The sequence below is a fragment of the Microcaecilia unicolor genome, chromosome 3 (assembly GCF_901765095.1).
Source record: "Microcaecilia unicolor chromosome 3, aMicUni1.1, whole genome shotgun sequence".
In the NCBI taxonomy this organism is placed as follows: Eukaryota; Metazoa; Chordata; class Amphibia; order Gymnophiona; family Siphonopidae; genus Microcaecilia; species Microcaecilia unicolor.
In genome coordinates, this window is record NC_044033.1 from 221,206,305 (window position 1) to 221,214,212 (window position 7,908).

The 7,908-nt window shown below is 44.6% G+C and overlaps 1 pseudogene; it reads right to left on the reverse strand.

The window, feature by feature from the left end:
• The window catches only part of LOC115464393, a 27,962-nt pseudogene extending 21,077 nt beyond the window's left edge, over nucleotides 1–6,885 (reverse strand).
• Between the last annotated feature and the right edge of the window lie 1,023 nt (nucleotides 6,886–7,908).

The window sequence follows — 7,908 nt, forward strand, 5'->3', positions numbered from 1 at the left end:
TCTATGGTGAAGCGCCAGGATACATGATGAACTTAATCGACCTACCAACCAAAAATGCCTCCATCTCATCACGATCACATCTCTACCTACACTACCCAAGCTGCAAAGGTCTTAAATACAAATCTACTTATGCATCCAGCTTTTCCTACATAAGCACACAACTGTGGAACGCGCTACCAAAAGCAGTGAAAACGATCTACAATCACCTAAACTTCCGGAACATGCTAAAAACCATCCTTTCCAAAAAGGCATACCATCCCGAACCAACCTAAAAGACCGACCTTGGCTACACATGAAAACCAAAGCACGTATGTTCACAATACTCTTCGCATCATGACTGTTCTATGGCTTTACCATATAAACTTCTCCCTTCCACTACAGCACAATGTATTTGTCCACACCGGAAATAGCAATTGCCTTTCTGGTACTATGTAAGCCACATTGAGCCTGCAAATAGGTGGGAAAATGTGGGATACAAATGCAATAAATAAATAAATAATATTAAATCATCTACATAGTAACAGTAAATGATGGCAGATAAAGACCTGTACAGTCCATACAGTCTGCCCAACAAGATAAATTTCCTTTAAATTAATCAGCTTACTTTCTAACTCTTCTTACTCTCTATATTTTACTTACTATCTATATCTTCTTACTATCTATATTTTCCATCTTTGCTTTACCCTCCACTATCAATTAAAATGTTCTGTTACATATTGTATTACATAGAGGAGCATAATCGAACGCGAACGCCTATCTCCATGGGGGGGATGGGCCTGACTCCGCCAGCCTGAAGTGCACTGCGGTACCCACTAAAAGTGCTCCAGGGACCTGCATAAACGCAGGCCTCTAGGACTTGTTGCTGCTGTATAACCTTGGCACACCAGTTGACACCTGAAGACTAATATCTCCGAAAACATCTTTTATTGGAATAAGCACGTTTACTCACAGTTAACTGCAGATCAGAGGTTGTGCCCCACTGGCAAAGAGTCTCCCTGGGACTGAGATTAGCAGTAGGTCAGAGCTGGCAGAATGCTGTACAATGCCCACTTTCAGTAACGTGGGTAACACATGAAAGGGAGCTAAAACTGTGTTACAAAAATGGCCACTACCGCATGGACTACCGGAAACACAACAGGGCACACTCTGACCCAGTAAGCAGGAGGAAAAGCACTATGGGAGTAGAGCCTACCAACATCGTGAGCTTTTAACACAAGCTAGTGGAATCACGAAGCCCAATACCCTACACCCACCACAATGCATTGCTGATGTGACTCTGCAGTGCACCTAACAGAAAAGGTGTCACACTCACCCGAGAGCCACATCAGAACCAGGGAAAGGCTGTCACAGGATAGAACACATTCTGCTGCCATGGAGGTGGGTACAGCATTTGAGGGTGGCATACAGGCTGGAAAAAAAGTTTTTAAAGTGGGGGTTTTTTTGGTGGGAGGGGGTTAGTGACCACTTGGTGAGTCAGGGGAGGTGATCCCCGATTCCCTCCGGTGGTCATCTGGTCAGTTGAGGCACTTTTTTGGGACTTGGAGCTGAAAAAAAAGGGTCCAAATAAAGCGGACCAAATTCTCGTCCAAAACGCCCTTCTTGTTTCGATTATCAGCTAAAGACGCCCATCTCTCCTTGGCCGATAACCACGCCCCAGTCCCGCCTTCACCTCTGACACGCCCCCGTCAACTTTGTTTGTTCCTGCGATGGAGTGCAGTTGAAGATGACCAAAATCAGCTTTCGATTATACCGATTTGTTCGCCCACGGGAGAAAGACGCCCATATCCCAATTTGGGTCGAAATATGGGCGTCTTTCTCTTTAGAAAATAAGCTGGATAGTAACATAGTAGATGACAGCAGAAAAAGACCTGCACGGTCCATCCAGTCTGCCCAACAAGATAAACTCATATGTGCTACTTTTTGTGTATACCTGACCTTGATTTGTTTCTGCCATTTTCAGGACACAGACCGTATAAGTCTGCCCAGCACTGTCCCCGCCTCCCAACCAGCCCCCCCTCCCACCACCGGCTCTGCCTCCCAATCTCGTCTAAGCTTCTGGGGATCCCTTACTTCCAAGCAGGATTCCTTTATGTTTATCCCACGCATGCTTGAATTTCGTTACCGTTTTCCTCTCCACCACCTCCCACGGGAGGGCATTCCAAGCATCCACCACTCTCTCCGTGAAAAAATACTTCCTGACATTTTCTTGAGTCTGCCCCCCTTCAATCTCATTTCATGTCCTCTCGTTCTACCGCCTTCCCATCTCCGGAAAAGGTTCGTTTGCGGATTAATACCTTTCAAATATTTGAACGTCTGTATCATATCACCCCTGTTTCTCCTTTCCTCCAGGGTATACATGTTCAGGTCAACAAGTCTCTCATATGTCTTGTAACGCAAATCCCATACCATTCTCGTAGCTTTTCTTTGCACCGCTTCTATTTTTTTAACATCCTTCGCAAGATACGGCCTCCAAAACTGAACACAATACTCCAGGTGGGGCCTCACCAACGTCTTATACACGGGTTTTAAAACCTCTTTTCTTTTGCTGGTCACACCTCTCTCTATACAGCCTAGCAACCTTCTAGCTACGGCCACCGCCTTGTCACACTGTTTTGTCGCCTTTACGTCTTCAGATACTATCACCCTAAGATCCCTATCCCCGTCCGTACCTATCAGACTCTCCCCGCCTAACACATACATCTCCCTTGGATTTCTACTCCCTAAGTGCATCACTTTGCATTTCTTCGCATTGAATTTTAATTGCCAAATGTTTGACCATTCTTCTAGCTTCCGCAGATCTTTTTTCATGTATTGACATTGTAAGTAGTATACTTTGCCATACTTTTTATTGTTAATTTGAATATTTTTACTGCTGTAATTGCCTATTGCTATGTTTGATTTATTCTTACTGTACACAGCCTTGAGTGAATTCCTTCAAAAAGGCAGTAAATAAATCCTAATAAAAAACTAAAAAATAAAGTCTACATGCTAATGGGGAAATTTTAGTGTAAACTGCTTTGTGGGAATATTTGGATTTGAAAACATGAGACACATGAGTAGCAGACAGAAGTCAAAATGATGTCAAATTTCTATTGTTCTTCCCACTGTTAGGTGGTATTGTTACTCCTGCCTCCTATTGATATCAGTCAGAACTTTAGGACACCAACAGGCTAATTTTCGAAAGAGATGGACGTCCATCTTTTGACATAAATTGGAACTTGGACGTCCCAGAGACGTCCAAATCTGTATAATCGAAACTCGATTTTGGATGTCTCTAGCTGAAGTCTGTCGCAAGGACGTCCAAATCTCGAGGGGGCGTATCGGAGGCGTGGTGAAAGCGGGATTTGGGTGTGCCTAAGACTTGGACGTCTTCAACCCATAATCAAAAACAGCAGGGACGTCCATAACTAACACTTGGACGTTTTCACCCGGACATGATTTTTTAAGAATAAGGCACAAAAAGGTGCCCCAAATGACCAGATGATCACCGGAGGGAATCGGGGATCACCTTCAGTTACTCCTCCAGTGGTCACTAACACCCTCCCACCCTAAAAAAACATCATTAAAAATATTACGTGCCAGCCTCCGTGTCAGCCTTAGATGTCATGATACTCAGGTCCATGACAGCGCATGCAGGTCCCTGGAACAGTTTTAGTGGGTGCAGTGCACGTCAGACATGCAGACCCAGGCCCATACCCCCCCTACCTGTTACATTTGTGGAGGAAACAGCAAGCCCTCCAAAACCCACCACAAACCCTCTGTACCCACATATAGGTGCCCCCTTCACCCGTAAGGGCTATGGTAGTGGTGTACAGTTGGGAATAGTGTTTTTTTTTGGGGGGGAGAGGGGTTGGGGGCTCAGCACACAAGGTAAGGGAGCTATGTTCATGTGAGCATTTTATGAAGTACACTGCAGTGCCCCCAAGGGTGCCCAGTTGGTGTCCTGGCATGTCAGGGGGACCACTGCACTACAAATACTGGCTCCTCCCACATCCAAATGGCTTGCATTTGGATGTTTTTGACTTGGACGTCTTTGGTTTCGAAAATCACCAAAAGTCAAAGACGTCCAAATCCAATGACGTCTTTGGATTTAGACGTCTTTGACGGTATTTTTGAAACGAAAGATGGACATCCATCTTTTTCCGAAAATATGCTTTTCCCCGCCTCTGGATTTGGATGTTTTACAAAGACCTCCAAATCCAAACTTAGACGTTTCTTTCGAAAATGCCCCTCCAAATGTTCTGTTGTGGGAGTAACCAAGGATTTTTGTCCAAATTTGCAAACATAAGAACATGAGTTGTGTGTATTCCTTTCTATGTAGGCCCGTTACTAAGGCCTGTACTTTGCTTAGTTTGGTTCTCACAAATTGGCCTAACAAGTTAGCATCTTTGTAACATACAGTGCTTTTCTCAGGAGCTGAGAACAGACACTTCACAGATGCACATTTGGCTGCAGCTGTGTAATGTTTTTCATATAAGATGACCTTGGGAGGTGCTGAGAGAGACTGAGGAACACAGTGAGCCTAATATCTCCAGAATGTCTCAGTCTTGGGGGGGAGATGACACAAGGGGATTGTTCTATGTTTCTTTTGCTCTGTGAGTAACTATACGCTATGCACGCAGAACTAGTAGCTGACTAGCCAATAGGCACCCACTGAGCACGTGCATACATGTTGGGAGAGAATGATATAATACAGGAACATCCAAATATGGCATAGGCTACTCTATGGTTTTGGTATAGGAGAAATCACATGATTTTGGGAGAAACGAAAGTTACTGTGGCTATATATGTAATGGCTGAGAGAGGTGTGAGCTGAGCAGTCTTTGTTATATAGTGAAGATGAACGTCCATATTTTTCAAAAATACGGTTCGGCCCGCCCCTTCACGGACCCGGTCTCGGAGATGGACATTCTTACACATAGGCGTTCGCGTTCGATTATGCCCCTCCATGTAAACATAGGTAATGAGTTGATTTGCATGTTGTAGCCACATGGAAATCTCTGCACAATATATAGAATCCTGGGGCTTGTGGCTACTAGGAAGAGTGCCTATTTTTATTTGGCACCATTCCTCTGGAACACACTTCCTTTGATGTGGAGGAGTGGCTTAGTGGTTAGAGCATTAAGCTTGACAGCCAGAGGTAGCCAGTTCAAATCCCACTGCTGCTCCTTGTGATGTTGGGCAAGTCCCTTAACCCTCCATTGCCTCAGGTACCAACTAGACTGTCAGCCCTCCTGGGACAGGGAAATACCCAGTGAACCTGGATGTAACTCACCTTGAGCTACAACTGAAAAGGTGTCAAAAAGTGCAATATCCCTTTCAAGTTTCACTTTCAGGGGGTAACATACTGTGGCTGCTGTGTTAGTCGCCTCCACCTACCCTCCTCGCCTCCTTCCTGTACACATTAATTGATTTGATTACTTTATTTTTTGTCTATTAGATTGTAAGCTCTTTGAGCAGGGACTATCTTTCTTCTATGTTTGTGCAGCGCTGCGTACGCCTTGTAGCGCTATAGAAATGCTAAATAGTAGTAGTAATAGTGATTGCGTCTTGCGTTGCTGTCTGACATCCTGCTCCAAGGAGAGAGATAATTGCTTGTATCTGACTTAGTGATATCCCAATAAAGATTTTTTACTGGCTACGCCTAACTGAGTCTAAGTTCTCTCTCTCTTATTTTGGGAGTGTTTCCCCTCCCTGAGAGGCTAAGGGATTGGGAAAACACAGTTGCCATTTTGAATTAGACCAAAGATCCATCTAATCTAGTATCCTCTTCCCATCTGCTATGTACTTTTGACTTGGATTGACAACAGTTGTCAATCCAAGTCAAAAGTACATAGCAGAATCTCAAAAGGTAGACTCAATGTCCCTTTTTCCAGGGATCAGCAGTGGCTTTCCCCCAGATCTATCTTAATAATGGTTTACGGACTTTTCCTTCAGGAATTTCTGAAAACCTTTTTCAAAACCCAGCTAACTATTTTTGTGACATTCTCCAGAAACAAGTTTCAGAACCTAACATGCACTGAGTCAAAAAATATATTTTCCCTATTTGATTTAAATGTACTATTTACTAATTGTATGGCTTGTCCGTTAGTATTTTTACCTTTTGAAAGAGTAAACAACCATTTTATAGTTACCTATTCCTCTCCACTCATGATTTTACAGACCTCTAACATATCTCCCCTCTGCAGTTACTTCTCCAAGCTGAAGAGCCTTAACCTCTTTAGCCTTTCCTCATATAAGGTCCAATCTAGCCTCGTAATCATTTAGTCACTCTTCACTGTACATTTACATATGCAGCCACAAGAATACTACAAAATACTTGTGGTGCAGCTGAAAAGAGTTTGGCCCATGGGGGGGGGGGGGGTAATTTTATAAAAGGGCACTAATAATTAGGTGCCTAGAAGATGTCTGGGAGGAGTCTATTCTCTGAAAAAACATAGACATTCATGTATGTCCTGCAACTGATGCTATTTGTGAGATAAGAAGACAATATTTTTCTGTCTCAGATATGGATACCTGTATAACATGCCCAGAGGACCAATCAGAAGAGAGATGCCTGCATCTCAAAAGTAATAACCTTCTTGTCCTATGAAGAGCCTTTGGGCCTTTGGGGATAACTTTGACTTTCATCATAATTTTCTTCTTTCTCGTCACTGCTGTTATTCTGGGAATCTTTATTAACTACCGAGATACTCCTATAGTGAAAGCCAACAACCAAGACCTCAGTTACATTCTCCTCATCTCACTCATGCTCTGCTTCCTCTGTTCTTTGATATTCATTGGCCATCCTGCAAAGGTGATTTGTATTCTCTGACAGATTGTTTTTGGGACCATTTTTTCCATATCACTCTCCTCTGTATTGACAAAAACCATCACTGTGGTCATGGCTTTCCATGCCATCAAACCTGGCAATAAGATCCGGAAAGGGTTGAGTTCCAGGTTCTCAAACTCTGTAGTCCTTTTCTGTTCTCTTCTTCAGGCTCTTCTCTGTCTCATCTGATTGTGTACTGCTCCCCCCTTCCCATATCTAAATATGAGAGCAGAAACTGGAACCATACTAACTGAATGTAATGAAAGGTCAATAGTTGCATTTTACTGTGTTCTGGGATATCTAGGATTTTTGTCTGGTATCAGCTTCGTCATAGCTTTCCTAGCAAGAAAGGGTATGATACATACCTGTAGCAGTTGTTCTCCGAGGACAGCAGGCTGATTGTTCTCACGACTGGGTGACGTCCGCGGCAGCCCCCACCAACCGGAAAGAAGCTTCGCGGGACGGTCGGCACGCAGGGCACGCCCACCGCGCATGCGCGGCCGTCTTCCCGCCCGTGCGCGACCGCTCCCGCCAGTTGAATGACTAGCAAAAAGATGAAACACACAACTCCAAAGGGGAGGAGGGAGGGTAGGTGAGAACAATCAGCCTGCTGTCCTCGGAGAACAACTGCTACAGGTATGTATCATACCCTTTCTCCGAGGACAAGCAGGCTGCTTGTTCTCACGACTGGGGTATCCCTAGCTCTCAGGCTCACTCAAAACAAGAACCCAGGTCAATTGAAGCTCGCAACGGCGAGGGTACAACAGAAATTGACCTACGAAGAACAACTAACTGAGAGTGCAGCCTGACCAGAATAAATTCGGGTCCTGGAGGGTGGAGTTGGATTTACACCCCAAACAGATTCTGCAGCACCGACTGCCCGAACCGACTGTCGCGTCGGGTATCCTGCTGGAGGCAGTAATGTGATGTGAATGTGTGGACAGATGACCATGTCGCAGCCTTGCAAATCTCTTCAATAGTGGCTGACTTCAAGTGGGCCACTGACGCTGCCATGGCTCTAACACTATGAGCCGTGACATGACCCTCAAGAGTCAGCCCAGCCTGGGCGTAAGTGAAGGAAATGCAATCTGCTAGCC